The 15,534-nt window shown below is 42.7% G+C and overlaps 1 protein-coding gene across 1 annotated transcript in view; it reads right to left on the bottom strand.

Moving 5' to 3' along the window:
- Window positions 1–15,534, bottom strand: part of IQCK (IQ motif containing K) — a 118,685-nt gene that overhangs the window by 81,475 nt on the left and 21,676 nt on the right. The gene's annotated exons all lie outside the window — the stretch shown is intronic.

Raw genomic sequence — 15,534 nt, forward strand, 5'->3', positions numbered from 1 at the left:
CCGCCACAGCATGGCTTACCAAGCAGTACTTCGGTGCGCGCCCGGGATCCGAACCAGCGAACCCCGGGCCGCCGCAGCGGAGCGCGCGCACCCAACCGCTTGCGCCACCGGGCCGGCCCCCTGATTTTTTTTTTTTTTTAAAGATTTTATTTATTTATTTTTTCCCCCCAAAGCCCCAGTAGATGGTTGTATGTCATAGCTGCACATCCTTCCAGTTGCTGTATGTGGGACGCGGCCCCAGCACGGCTGGAGAAGCGGTGCGCGCCCGGGATCCGAACCCGGGCTGCCAGCAGTGGAGCGTGTGCACTTAACCGCTAAGCCACGGGGCCGGCCCTCTTCATCCTGATTAACAGAAACCTGATTGACAATCAGCCCAGGGGAAAAACTACATGTGCCAGCCTCCTATGCAGCATGGGACAGCCATATGACACAGTTCTGCCATATGACATAGAAATGGATATGTCCTAAGGATTTCTGAGAAAGTTCTGCTTTCTTGATTTCTGCTGCCCTCCTTCCTTCAAGTTTCCTTATACTTCTTTCAGTCTGGAACACAGATGTGGGGCTGGAAGTGGAGAAGCACCTATCAGCCAAGAGGCCACAAGCCACACACTAAAGATGGTGGAGCAGTGGGTTAGAAGGAGCCTGGGCCTCTGATGACTTCCTTAAGCCACTGCACGAGCTTGGGCCTGACCTACTCGGGACATCTTGACATGTAAGGAAAAACCAACTTCATTTGGATTATCACCACTCTTCCTGAGTTTTAACAACATGCAATTGAATGCATGATAGACAGAGAGCTAGGAAGCCACAAGAGAAAAACGTCCTGGAGTAACGGGGGAGAAGGTGTGCTGAGAAGGGCAGTGGGGTAGAGCACCAGGGATCCTGCCTCCTTGTCCCATTTAAAGTCTCCTGTAACCCAAACAGAACCAGTCAACTCCTTTTGGAGAACTGTTGTGGAAAATGGGAGATGGAAAGTCTCTGCTTCTCCCTTTGAGACAGCAGGGGCTAAGAACCAAGTGTTGGTTGCCATGTGAAGAGATCCTTCCCAAGAACGAAGGCTACTGGAAATTCTCTCTTTGCCCCTCCAGGTCTACTCTTCTCCATCTTGCTCTGTGCCCTAGGAGGCTGATTTTATTATGGTTCGCGTCAACCAGGCTCCCTTATTCTCCAGTTGGGTCCAGCCAATGGGAGGTACTCAGGAGATCCGAGAGCAGGAAGGGGGAAAGGCAGGGTGTTATGGGTTGAATTTTGTGTCCCCCCACAAACTCACATATTGAAGTCCTAACCTCCAGTACTTTTGTGTCCCCCCACAAACTCACATATTGAAGTCCTAACCTCCAGTACTTCCGAATGTTACCTTGTTTGGAAATGGGATCATTACAAATATAATTAGTTAAGCCCAGCCACTCCTGAAGGACACAGCAACTCCAATGAGAGTAAACAAATCTGGGGTTCTATTAGCACGGAAGAAGGGAAATGCTATTGGGTAGACCACCAATGGCAGATTCCTAATGATATAGTACTAGACCCTGGATCCAGCTATGCCTGAAGCCAAAATCCCCTTGACCTTTCAGGGACATGAGCCAATATATTCCCCTTTTTTATTAATCCAGTTTGCAATGAGTTTAAACTACTATTCCTTTCCTCGCCAATTGGCTAACTCCCATGTGTCTCTCAAGATGCCTCCAGGAAGCCTTGCTGAGTATTCTCAGCAGTAGGCTCCCTCCACCCCAGTTCTCTGTGTGCCCCTCTGTCATAGCACCTCCCATGTAAATGTAACATAACTGCCAGCCCCTGTGTCTCTCTCCCCTACTGAACTACAAACTCACTGAGGACGGGGCATAGGTCTCCTTTTTCTTTATATTCCCAGTGCTTAACTGAGTGCCTTGCACAGAGTAGGTGATTAATGAGTGGTGAGTAAAGGAATGAATGAATTCACCATTCAACTCTCAAGCATCAAAGCGAGAAAAGAACTCATGTACAAGAATTCTGACATTTAAAAGTAGGAATTGCTAATACAATTCTGGACAATGTCTCTTCACTTTCTTCCCATAATATTTTATTATGAAAACTTTTCCTTCTTTTTTCTTTTGTCTTCTTCATTTTGAAATAGCCAACTCAGCTTTATAACCTTAAATAAGGTTGAAAAGATTGTTATGAAATTGATTCTCACCAAAAAGGAAAGTGCTACTTAAGATTTTTTACTGAAAGCTTTATTATAGCTGTTGGTAAATAAAATATAGTGGTGCCTGAGTTGCTGGAGATGGTTTGCAGTCTTTTACCTCCTTGCTGATAGCCTTTTATTAAAAAATTGAAACACTGCTGGCCAGGGTAATGAAATGTACTAGACCATGTAATGGGGTCTTTTAAGCCTGCATTGCAAGGGTAGGGTTCCCTTCAAAAAGCCATCTTTAACCAAAATAAGAAAATACTTGTACAACAATGCAAATATGTATCTAGCATGAATAGCTGTATAATAATTTAAACAATCCAGCAATTGTAGGATGGCAGTGTCTCTCTCTGGCCCTACAAAACAATCATTGTTCCCTTGGCATTACCGCACTGTTTGGTGATAAAGATTCCTTCTACAAGGGAATGCAGCTTGACTTACTCTATTAAATAGACTTTTAAAATAGCCAAATGGTTCAATGTATGAAGGTCATGCAGACAGATTTAATCACTTTTGATGCAAAGAAATAAAATGGAAGAAATGGTGTTTTCCTTCTGTTCCGGGCAAGCGTGGACGTGCCGTGCATACTCAGACATGCAGAACAGTGAGGACATTGTTCAGCTGTTGTTTAGTTTAAAAATTATCTGCTGGGGAGCCGAAAGAGAGAAGGGAAAGCAAATGGAAAGTTGTGGTGAGTGAAGAGATAAGAGAGGAAGTAATGGAGAGAAAAACTACAGCTCGAGATTAAGAAAGGGTGGGCACCCAGGGTTTACGCAATGTGGACAAATACACTGAGGTCACGATTGTTTTGTTAAAGGGTGAAAATGTGCAAGTTTGGGAGAGCAAAGGAGACAGTTAAGGCAACCTCAAATGAGGTTAAAAAGCAAAAATTTTTTTTAAAAAATCCAGAATTAAAAGGAAAAAGACCAAGTGTCAAGGGGTGAGACATCAACACGTCATCATGAGTCTGCAACTTAGTTTGAAATGCATCCAAAAATACAAGATAAAGATAAAGGGAAGGATTGATGGACTGGTGGGCAGATACGCAATGAAGCGAATAATGCAAAATGGTAACTGTAGAATCTAGGTGATAAATGTGTGGGTGTTCACGCTGAAATTCTTTCAATTCTTCTAGATGTTGGGAAAATTTTTATCATAAAATTGAGGGGTAGAGGGTCGGGGAAGAGAACATTATCATAAAAGACCCAAACCTCAAAGAAAGAAAAGGCAGAAATCGAGGTTCAATCCAGACAGTATTTTGTACCAATTTTTATGTTGGGTACACGTACAGCAGACAGACTGAGGTGTGAAGACCGGGAATGGAAACGACTAGCATGGGAGAGTCACTGAACCTGCATCAGGTGACTGACGTGATTCCACTCCAGCGAGGTCAAAGCACGGGCTGTGAGGTCAGCGCATTAAGTGTGGCAGGCTATGGCGTTGTGTTGGTTGGGACTCTTTGGGTTTGCAAGAAATGGAAATATGCTCAGGTTACCTTGGTTACTGGGTTTTTTTTTTTAAGTCACTTTAGGCTAGATTTTGCTGCAACAAACAACCCCCAAATCTGAGAAGCTTATATCAATGGTTTACCTCTCCCTCGTGTTACGTGAACATCTCAATGCACTGTGGCTCCCTGCTCCATGCTGTTTTTACTCTGGGCCTCAGGCTGACAGAGCAGCCTCTCCCTGAAATATTGCTAATAATCACACAAATGAAAAGAATAGGGTGGCCCATGCTTTGACTCTTAAAGCGTGTGTTTGGAATGATACCTGTGATGTCCGTTCATTCCATTGACCAAAGCAGTCACACAGTCTAGCCTTCCTTAGGAGAGGCCACAGATATTTTTGAACTATAATATATTCTAGCACAGGGGGTTACTGTAAAAGTAGGAGGAATGTAAGAAAAAAGGGAATTCCTCTGACTGGGGGCAGAGCCAGGGGTCAGGAAGAAGGAGGCCGGGGTCTGCAGCTGTTCAGGGCACAGGACAGGCTAGCCACAGTCATCACCAGCAGTTCTACGTGGGACTCAGCTCTTGGGCTGTGGCTTCTTTCTTAGCTTGCTGCTGCCTTTTCTGCTCTCTCCTAACTGAGTCTTTCTCCTCCTCTCTCTGCTTCAAAGTCTGCTCACTCAAGGCTTTTCAAGCTTTCTCCTCCTCTCTGGGGTCTCTTCCCTTCTACCCACACTGCATTCTGCCTATTCTCTCTGTCATCTGACATCTCTACTCCCCAGATGGGAGAAGCTGATGGGGCTGGTGAGAAACTATGCAGGTCAGGCCATCCCTGCTGAGCAGCGCAATTGCACCAGATCACTTCATAGCCCGCTGCCCTCCTAGAGTGGCTGCCCACAGGGCCTGATACTTACTCCTGGTCAATCACTTGTGGCCAGGGTGATGGGGACATGGACAAAGCAGTGACAGGGCTGCAGTTAAGGCTGTGGGCACGGCATGCATTAGAATGTCAGAGCCTCCTTCCCCACATAGATATTCACCACAATAAACTTCCAGATGCCCGAGACCCCTGCCCCAGGCATGACAAATGATCAATAATTATGATCCTGGAAATGCACACACACTTGGACTATAACCAGATGCCAAAATTCTTATCACAGCAAACTTCAAACAGACGTTCATTTTTTTTTGCCCACTGCATTAGAATTTCATTAGAGAAAAATAACACTTCTCAGAAGTTAAAAAAAAATGCACTCAACAGAAAATATTGACTTGACCAAGACTTCCAGCATGGGTCACATGGTTATTTCTAAAAGTGTTCTTGATAAAAAAGAGTCATGCTAAAACAATTCTACCACACCTTTCCTGAGAGAATCTATTTTTTCCACTCCTTAGAATTTGTTTTCAAACGAAAGCTAATGGTATTTCTAACTCCCCTTATTGGTCAGGGCCGGGAAATGGAGTTTCTTCCCTCACTGACAAGAGCCCTTGCACTTTTTAAAAGACACTCAGGTATTTGATTAAAAAAAAACAGAAAACTATAACAAATGACCATTAGATGGGCAAGGAATATAAAAAGAAAAAAAAAAAGGTTTTGTTTTACTGAATTATTCATAGTAACACATTTTAATGTCATGAGATCATCAAAGGACTTATCAGGAGTTAGAAATAGTTTCCTGACACCAACTATTGTTTACAACACTCTTCGCTGTAATGGAATTTGATGAGCAACCGAAAGCTGAAAGGGAAAATTTTATGCTGCCTGGGATAGGATAGGAAAAGAGGAGCCAAGTCTTATCGCCTCTATCCAGACTCTGCATTTAAATCCATATTTAAAGCTGAGATAAGATTTATATTCAGCCATCATTTTATTCATGCATAAAGCTCCTGATTTCTTCCCAAATTAAGCAAGGTGCACTGTTCCAGTTTGGATCTGTTCAGTAAACATTTACTGACTGAGGACCTACTGTGTGCTAAACACTAGCGATAAAGAAATGAGTACGACGTGGCCCCACTGTGGTTGTTAACTCAGTGTCCAGCGGCCGCCCCCGAGCTGGGTAGCAGCTGTGACGAGTGGAGAGGATTGGCCCCATCTTCAGCTGCGGGTGCGAACCCTGAGAATGCAGTCCAGATAATCCCACCTCACCTGCCCCTCAGACCTAAACCAATCTGGTCTACATTTATCTTGGCCACCGGGACTCAGTGAATCAGGAATGGCCATGGAATCCATTTCAGAGCGATCAGATGTGAGGGGAGATGTGCTGGGGTTTCTGGGAAACAACTTCCTCTGCTTTTTTCTGAAAACTCGATCATTCTCTCTTCTGGCTGATGTGGTAGGTGGCGGCACAGCCGAGGCCAGTGGCTGCATCTGTCTTGCCACTCTGAGGAAAGCCAGCCCAAAGACGAAGCTGCCTCTGCAAGGGCCAAGCAGAGGCAGAAGACAACCAAGTCCTTATATATCACGGAGCCCCTGAATCTAACAAATCCTGACGCCTACTTTCTCTATCTCAGGACCTTCTAGTTTCCCGAGCCAATAAATCCTCTTTATCAGTTAAGCCTGTTTTCTGCTAGTTGCAACATAATGAGTCCTAGGCAAGATAGCTGCCCACTTTCTCTTCTACCTTCTTTTGGTGACAGCACCCTGAGTTCCTTTTGGGGATCCACCCTTCCCCAACTCTAAAGCTCCGTGCATTGGGTAGGCCTCCTTACGTTTGCCCAACAGCCCCCTACATTCCCCCAGTTCCAAGGACTGATTCCAAAGTAGGTATCTGAGCTGGGTCAGTCCAATTAGAGAGAAACTCAGGGAGAGACTTGCTCCTTCTCTGCTACACTTGAGCCTTATGGGACACAGGCTGGTGCCACTAGGGGAAGGGCCGTTTGAGGGTGGAGGCAAGCCAGAGGAAACAGAATCAAGAGATGGAGAGGGAAGCAAGTGATGAAGACATCATCCGGGCCTCCAGATCAAGCTGCGAGGAAAGATCTCCCCATGCACCTCTCATCTACCTAAAAAAACAAACAAAACTCCTGTTCTACTTAGGTCCGTTTAAATGGGGTCTTCTGTCACTTGTGGGGTCTTCTGTCACTTGTGGGGCCTACCCTCAAAGAGTTAACTCCAGCAACTGTGAGAATGTTAGCTCTGCATACTTAACATATCCAGCTGAAACAAACTCTTTTGAGTTCACATTACTTTTTACTGTTAACAATATAAACCTTTTATCAAAAATTGCTTACAGTAAAAATCATTAACTTTACTGAGTGCCCAAAATACTTCCAGAGATGCATTGGAAAGAATTTCCAAGTGAAGTTTACAATGCCACTAAGCCAGCTCTGTTTAATATAGCAGTCCAATTAAGTTCTAATTAAGTTCTGATCTCTTGTGTTCCAATTAAGCTAATCCAAAGGCATGGCTGGATGTCAGCGGACCACTTAAGAACATCAAGCCAACCGTAATGTCTAATCTTTATAATGATATTTACATGTCTCAAACTTAATTTGCTCCAGTGGAATACAATCCATTCACGATAGAACAGGAATGGCATCATGGCCTTTTAATCAACCATCAGTCTAAGGAGAATGCTGAAGGTCTATCTTAACAATTGCACAATTGACTTCCTGCCTTAAAACCTTTTCCCCCTTCAAACTCACATAAACTCTGGCCAGCCCAGGGGCACCAGGGAGGGCAACTGTAACTATAAATGGAAGATCAGGAAGGTGAGTGTTAACAAAGACTCAGTAAGGAACAGGAAAGTCTTCGTGAAAACTCTACTCCCATGAAAACTCCTGCCTCAGTGTGAAAATTATTTGCAAAGCTAGCTTCACAGTCATGCCTCCAAGAGACCACGGGGTCTGGGGCATTCTCTGCAATGCCTGCCCTCTGCTCAGAGAAGATAGAGAAGACGTGTCAGGGCCTGTGCAAAAGGAAGCTTCTGGCAGAGGCTCTGATGATATATTGTCCTGATCCATCTCATTATTCCTGCCTGAAACTAGATTTATTCTCTCTTTTACTGTCAACCTGGAACCCATCCCTCCTCCCTTTGGTGACATTTGCCTCGCCTCCTGAGTCCTCCCTTCTTCACAATTCCTAATGACAACGGCTCCCCTTTCCTGAGCATTCACCCTGTTATACACATCATCTCATTCAATCCTCCCAACAGCCCTGGTGAGGTGGGTACTGTGATTATCACCCTCTCCATTTAACAGATGAGAAAACTGAGGCTCACGGAGTTTAAGGAATCTTCCCAGGGGCCCAGAGCTGGCAAAAGGTGGAGGGGGATTCCAGCCCAGCTGTTGGACTCCAGCACTGTGTTCTGCCACAGCCCTCCGCATTTCTAAGTCTTATCTCCCAACATTCGACCCCCGTGTGGCCAGTCCCACCTCTTCCTTACAAACTGCCCTCATTTTCATCTTCCATTCCAGGTCTAAGGAACCTTTTTCCAATTTAATTTTGTTCTTATTTTGTTGCTACTTTTTACGGTAGCTGTGCCAGTCACTGAGCTAAATGCTTTAAATGCATTTTCTTATTTAATTTTCATAAACTCCCTTATATGAAGCCATTACTATTATCATTATTTCCATTTTACAGAAGAGGAAACTGAGGCTTGGGAAAGTTAATGTTAAAGATAGCAGGGTCCAAGTTCACATATCTAGACGGAGGCAGAACTGGGCCCTAAATTTAGGGGAGCATGGCTCCAAACTCTACGGTTAATCATTAAGCTTCCCTTATACCGCCTTCCACATAACATCAACAGCAGCTGCCACTACTACAAAAATCCAGACAGTTCCAGGACTTCAGAACAAGGGTCAGCAGACTGTCTCAAAGAGCCAGACGGAATATTGCAGGCTTGTGTCACGACTATTCAACTGCGCCAGTGTAACGCAAAAGTGGCCACAGACAATATGTAAAGGAACAGGTTTGACTGTGTTCTAATAAAACTTAATTTACAAAAATAAGCGGCTAGCCCCATGAGCTGTAGTTTGTGGACCCCTGCTTCAGAACATTGTCAATAACGGATAATCTTTCATGTGGAAGCATGGAAAAATCCATAGAACTGGATTTCTGACACAGAAGTTAGATTTCAAGAAAGCTCTGTTTTACCTCTCTTCTCTATTTCCTGGATAACCCTTTACTATTCTAAGGGATTAACAGTTTAAACATCTTTTAGATCCAGGACTAGTTTATGACTTGGTTTTTCCTGTTAGGGAAAAGCAGCAGGAGAAATGCAGTTCTCTAAACAACCAAGAGGGTCAATGATTTATTTTAAAATCTGTTCTTTCAAAAAAGAATCAATTGATAATTATTGAAGCGAAGCCAGATATTGGATACAAGGGGGTGTTCATTATACCATTGCCTCTATTCTTGTGTGTGTTTGAAATTTCCCATCATAAAATGTTTTTTAAAGTTTATATTCACCAGCAATATATTATCTACTATAAATATATCTAATTAAAAAAAAAGAATCAATTGAATCTTATTTTCCTTCATTTTTAAAAAATGGCTTCCATCCTTTAGCCATGAATTCTCAAGAGAAATCTGGGATACCTACAGTCTTCTTTCTCTCTCTTTCTCTTTCTCTCTTTCTTTCTTTCTTTCACTAGCTGTGATTCTAGCAGCTCTTTAACCCTTGGAGGTCTCCTCATATTTCATTCTTAGGTTCTGAGCTCACTGTTATTTCCAAGAGTTATGTTTAGATTTTTACAAATATATATCATTTTCTTAAGGCACTAGTATTTTTAGAATGATGAGGAAAGTCTTTCCTTGGCCATGAGTAATACCCAGAAAGTAGTAATAGGGATACCACCTTCCGTTCATTCAAGCAACAACTGGTCACCAGGAAGGGGCCATGGGGGAATGACATTCCTGTTACACAATTGGTATTTTCCAAGCATAATGTTAGTAGTGTTAATAACAGTTAACGTGTAATAGGTGCTTTCTATGTGCCAGGCACTCTTAAATTTTACTAAAGAATTTATCCTCGGAACAACTACATATTATTAGCTTGTTATTATTATTATTCCCATTTTACAGATTAGGAAACAGAGGCACAGACAGGCTAAATACCTTGCCCCAAGTCATTTACCAGTAAATGGAAGAGTAAGAATTTGAAGCTGGTTGGACTCCAGAGGTAGCCCCTTCACACATTACCTTATTTCGTCCTCTCAGTAATCCTGCCTGTGGTTTACAAATGAGAGGAGGAAGTTGCAGACAAGTAACTTCCCTGAAGTCACTCGGCTAGAGCCAGAAGTCAAACTTGCCACTTGCTGCCAAATCCACGTTATTTCTAGCACGGTGCATGAGGTAAATTGCAAGAAGGGCCACCATTCTCCACCCCTCCCTGGATCCACGCGTTTTGCAATGTGACTTGACAGCTTTTCCATCAAGAAGCGGATTCTACTTCCTTGCTGCTTGAATCTGGGCTGGCCTCATGACTTATTTGGGCCAACATAGCAGTGCAAGTGGCACTGTGCCAGTTCCAAACCTCAGGCTCAAGAGGCCTTGAGGACTTCTACTCGAATCCTTGCAACTCTGCCCAGCTACCATGTGAACAATGCAGGGTTAATCTGATAGAAGATGAGAGACCCAGTGGAACAGAGTGATCCATCCCTGCTGAGGCCATCCTAGACCAGCCAGCACCCAGGCCACCTGGTAGCCAGCTGCAGACACATGAAGGAAACAGCCAAGGCCAGAAGAACCTCCCAGCTGAGCCCAGTCTAAATTGCTGACTTGCAGAACAGTGAGCTACATAAACTGTTGTTATTTTAAGCCACTAACTTTTTTTTTTTTCGAGGAAGATCAGCCCTGAGCTAACATCCATGCCAATCTTCCTCTTTTTGCTGAGGAATACCGGCTCTGAGCTAACATCTATTGCCAATCCTCCTCCTTTGTTTCCCCCAAAGCCCCAGTAGATAGTTGTATGTCGTAGTTGCACATCCTTCTAGTTGCTGTATGTGGGACGCGGCCTCAGCATGGCCGGAGAAGCGGTGTGTTGGTGCGCGCCCGGGATCTGAACCCAGGCCGCCAGCAACGGAGTGGACGCATCCAACCGCTAAGCTATGGGGCCGGCCCCTAAGCCACTAACTTTTGAGGTAGTTTGTTATGTAGCAAAAAGTTAACTGATGCCATGCATAATAACTGAAATGCAATTTATGGCCAAACAGTAATGTCCTCCCTATGTAGCAGCCACTTGAGACTGCTATCACAGCCACCTGGCACAAAGCCATGCCCCCGAAACCATGAGGACAAAGCTTCAGAGCAGAGAAGGAAAATCCCACCACAGAGCCACTGCCCTCTATTTTGTAAGACAACCATGGGGTCACCCTCAGGTCAGAGCCTGTTGACTTTCTTTTTAAAGCCTTTTCTTTTGAGGATGACTTTGATTTTTAGAAACAAAAGCAACTCCTAGCCAAGTTTGGGAATGAAGTGATCAATGCTGCTTTTGTTAAAAAGAAGAAAGAAAAGAAGCATGAGTATAAAGTTATAATAAGATTTTCTTGCATGGTTTACAAACTGGATCTGACAGCAATTCCAAGAGTCACAAAGGGAAGTGTTTTCAACACTAACAGCTTTACTGACATAGTGGTAGGACTGAGCACCTGGCTCTGTAGCCAGACTCCTGGGTTCAAACTCTGGCTCTTCCTCTTAGTAGCCATGTGAACTTGGGTACTTCTTGAGCCTTGGTTTCCTCATCCACAAAATGGGGACAATAAAATCACCCATTCAAAGGGCTAACTAGGCCCCTTGTGATGGCTAGGGGTCGGCCTGGTGGCGTAGTGATTAAGTTCACGCACTCCACTTCGGCAGCCCAGGGTTCGCGGGTTTGGATCCCAGGCACGGATCTACACATCGCTCATCAAGCCATGTGGCGGCAGTGTCCCACATACAAAATAGAGGAAGATGGGCACAGGTGTTAGCTCAGGGACAATCTTCCTCAAGCAAAAAGAGGAAGATTGGCAACAGATGTTAGCTCAGGGCCAATCTTCCTCATCAAAAAAAAAAAAAAAGAGGGGGCTATTGTAATGACTAAATGAGATCACAATGTGAAACGATGCCTGGCATATAGGAAGTACTCTACAAATGATTTTCACTAATCACCAATGATTAATCACTGAGATAGTAACTGTTTGGTAATGGTAAATCATTACAAAACAACTCTTAACTTTGAGCCATATTTCATATTTAGGTGCTAAATTCCAAAATGTGAAATGGGGATTTGCTGTCTAGACCCATTTAAATGTCATGATATTCAATCAAATGTAATTGGTCAGGTAAAAATGGAGTTTCCTCTACTTCTAGGTATCTACCCAAGAGAAATGAAAACATATGCACACAAAAACTTGTATGCAAATGTTCATAGCAGCATTATTCATAACAGCCAAAAAGCGGAGATAACCCCAAAACAAAATGTGGTAATATCCATACAATGGAATATTATTCAGCAGTAAAAATGAAGTACTGATAAATGCTGCAACATAGATGAACCTCGAAAGCATTGTAGTAAGTGAAATAAGCCAGATGCAAAAGAGCATATACTGTGTGATTTTATTTATATGAAATATCCAGAAAAGGTAAATCTATAGAGATAAAAAGTAGATTAGTGATTGCCTGGGGGTAGGAGTGGGAATGAAGAGTGATCACAAACGGTCACTAGTGATCTTTTTGGGAGATGGAAATGTTCTAAAATTAGATTGTGGTGATGGTTGCATAACTCTGTAAATTTGCTGCACTTAAAATGAGTGGATTTTTAAAAATTGTGGTAAAATATACATAATATAAAATTTACCATCTTAACCATTTTTTAGTCTACAATTCAGTAGTCTTAAGTACATTCAGTGTTGTGTAACCAATCTCCAGAATTATTCTCATCCTGCAAAACTGAAACTCTATACCCATTAAACAACAGCTCCCTATTCCCTAACCCCCCAGTCCCTGGTAACCACCATCCTACTTTCTGTTTCTATGAATCTGACTACTCTAGGTAACTCATATAAGTGGAATCATGCAGTATTTTTTTGTGACTGGCTTATTCCACTTACCATAATATCTTCAAGGTTCACCCATGTGGTAGCATGTGACAGGAGTTCCTTCCTTTTTAAGGCTGAATAATATTCCATTGTATGGATATACCACATTCTGTTTATCCCTTCATCTATGATGGACACTTGAGTAAAATAAGTGGATTTTATGATATGTAAATTATACTTCAATAAAGCTGTTTTTTAAAAAAGTTTTATTTATACATCCTCCTGTTAATGGGCTTTAAGGTCATTTCCATTTCTTTTTATTTTAAACAATTTGCATTTAATATCCTTCTTCAGAGCTCCTTATATACAAATACTCAGTTTTTCTACCCATAGTATAAATTTAGAAGTGAAATTTCTAGGTCATAGAGTATGTATAGTTTCAACTTTACTAGGTTCTGACAAAATTCTCTCCAGAAGAGTGGTACCAATTATATACACTAGAACACGAAAATTCCCTTCTCCAAGCTTCTTCACTTCCTCATATTGTCAAACTTTTACATTTTTGCTTATCTGTAAACGAGATTGAACATTTTTTTACTCGCTTCTGGCTCTCTGGGTCTCCCCTTTTGTGAACTTCCTGATTATATCCTTTGTCTATTTTTCTATTTCATATTTCCTTTGTGTTGTTCTCTTTTTTCTTACTGATTTATAGGACGTCCTTATAGGCTGGATACTAACCTGTCATATATGTTGCAAGTATGCAGAACAGATTAGTGGATAGGAGTCAAGTCAACTAAAGGCAGAGATGGACAGGAGATGGAAAGTGTCTGGACTGGGAAATTAACAGGGTCTTGGGATAGCCTGAGATCAGGGCCACTATGATATTCACTGTTGTTATTCTACAAGTGCTTACAACAGGGCCTCAGAATAATAATAACAGTAAGTCACTTACTGAGCACTTCCTACGTATAGGTGCGCTGCTACGCAATTACCCACATAATCTAGTCTGATGCTCAGAATGAGTCAGCGAGGTAAATATTATGGCCCCTCTTTCATGTATGAGAAAACTGAGGCTCAGTGAGTTGAGGTTATTCAAATAAGTAGCCAGCTGAGACTCCAACCCAGATCTATCTGATTCTAATGCCTTGCTCTTAAAATTTTTTTTTAATTTTATCAAAATAATACCTATGCATAAAGAATCAAATAACATCAAAATATCCCTTGCTGTTAACTACATTATACCTCCTTACATATCAGAGTCCAAAATATATTTGTTGAATGGATGAACCAAAGAATCATGGCCAAAGACACGTATCAACAAGATTTAGCAGCTGAATGAAGATGGGTGGGAGGGAAAGATTTCCTACCCAAGGCAGAGTGAAGACAGAGCAAGAAGCTCACAGGCAGAGTCCCAAATGCATAAGGAAACATAAGCAAGCGTTTTCATTGAAGCGTTGTTTAGAGTACTGAGAAATGGAACTTGATACATCCAACAACAGGCAATCAGTTCAATACATCAAGGTGTAGCCCATGAAAGTCCACGCGGTCATTACAAACGGTATAAGGAAAGATGTTCCCGATGTGTTGCTAAGTAAAAACATCAGTTACAGTGAGTATGATGTTAAAAAAAATAAACTAATATGTACTAAATATGTAAATATGAGTGTATGTGAAGTTTAAAAAGCCCACAAAGATATTAAACCCATTAACAGGGCTAGGATTGTAACTGGTGTGTTTGTTGTTTGTTAGTTTATTTTTTCCTTATTGTTAGTTTCTAATTTTTCTACAAAGAGCAACTATCACTTGTAGCACAACCATTCCCTTCTTACCTCTAAAAAAAAAAAAAAAGCCAAAACCCAAGAGTTCTTTAAAGGAGTTGGAGTTAAAAGCAAGGGATCTCAAGAGCAAATTCCAAACCCAAAGGCCAGGTGAGGCAGGGTCCAGGCTGAGTTAACACAGTCCGGGTGCGAGAGCAGAGGGAGAGAGTCAGGAGCCAGCAAGGGTACTGCAAACAAGGCTTGCAAACGGCCTGGGGGTGTGGAGTGGAGGACTTCAACCTCCATCATTTGGGTCAAGAGTTGATTTCCTGGAGTGGATGAGAGCTGAGGCTTAGAGTCGGAAGGACCGGTTGGCATCCTGGCTCTGCCACTGACTAGCTCAGTGACCTTGTGTGTGCAAGTAAGTTGTTCATTCTTTCTAGACTGCAGTTTCTATGTTTTAAAAATGCTACCACCACCACCCACAGCACAAGGCTGTTATTAAAAATCAGTGAGATCTTGTAAATAAATGTTGAGCATCACAGAACCTGGCATAAAGAAGGTACCTCATAAATGGTAGTAGTTGTGTTCCCACGAGTGGTGGTATAGGGGGGATTCAGATTGTCCTGATGGGCCTGAGGCAGGGTGGACAGACAGCAAACAGCTAAGAAATGCAGATCAGGAACTCACAGAAGCAGTTAAGAATACAAATCAGAGATCACCAACTGGACAGATCTAGCTCACAAATGTTTGTTTGGCATGTTGTCTTTTTTCTTTTTTAGTTAATTGTCAATAGTTAAAAATTGGGACTGTTGACGGTAAAATCTGGATCAGGGGCTTCTGTGGAAAACTTGGAAGATATGGCCACACTGAGCCCGCGTTCCAGCATGGTGACAGTCAGTAGGAACTGAGAAGCATAGCAGCTGCCCCCGTAGTGCACAGGCTTCTTTGGTAGCCACAGTCCCCACCTTTATTGTTACCTGAGGCCTGTTTCATTACCTACCTGGCCCTGCAGCCCCTTGAATGTTTTCCCCTTAAAATGCATAATGTTGATACCCTGGATGTGGTAGGCTACACAAATGCCCCCCACGTCTTAGATGTCCATATCCTAATCCCCAGAACCTGGGAATATGTTACCTTACATGGCAAAAGAACTTTGCAGATGTGACTACATTAGGGATCCTGAGATGGGGAGATTTTTG

The sequence above is a fragment of the Diceros bicornis genome, chromosome 26 (assembly GCF_020826845.1).
Source record: "Diceros bicornis minor isolate mBicDic1 chromosome 26, mDicBic1.mat.cur, whole genome shotgun sequence".
In the NCBI taxonomy this organism is placed as follows: domain Eukaryota; kingdom Metazoa; phylum Chordata; class Mammalia; order Perissodactyla; family Rhinocerotidae; genus Diceros; species Diceros bicornis.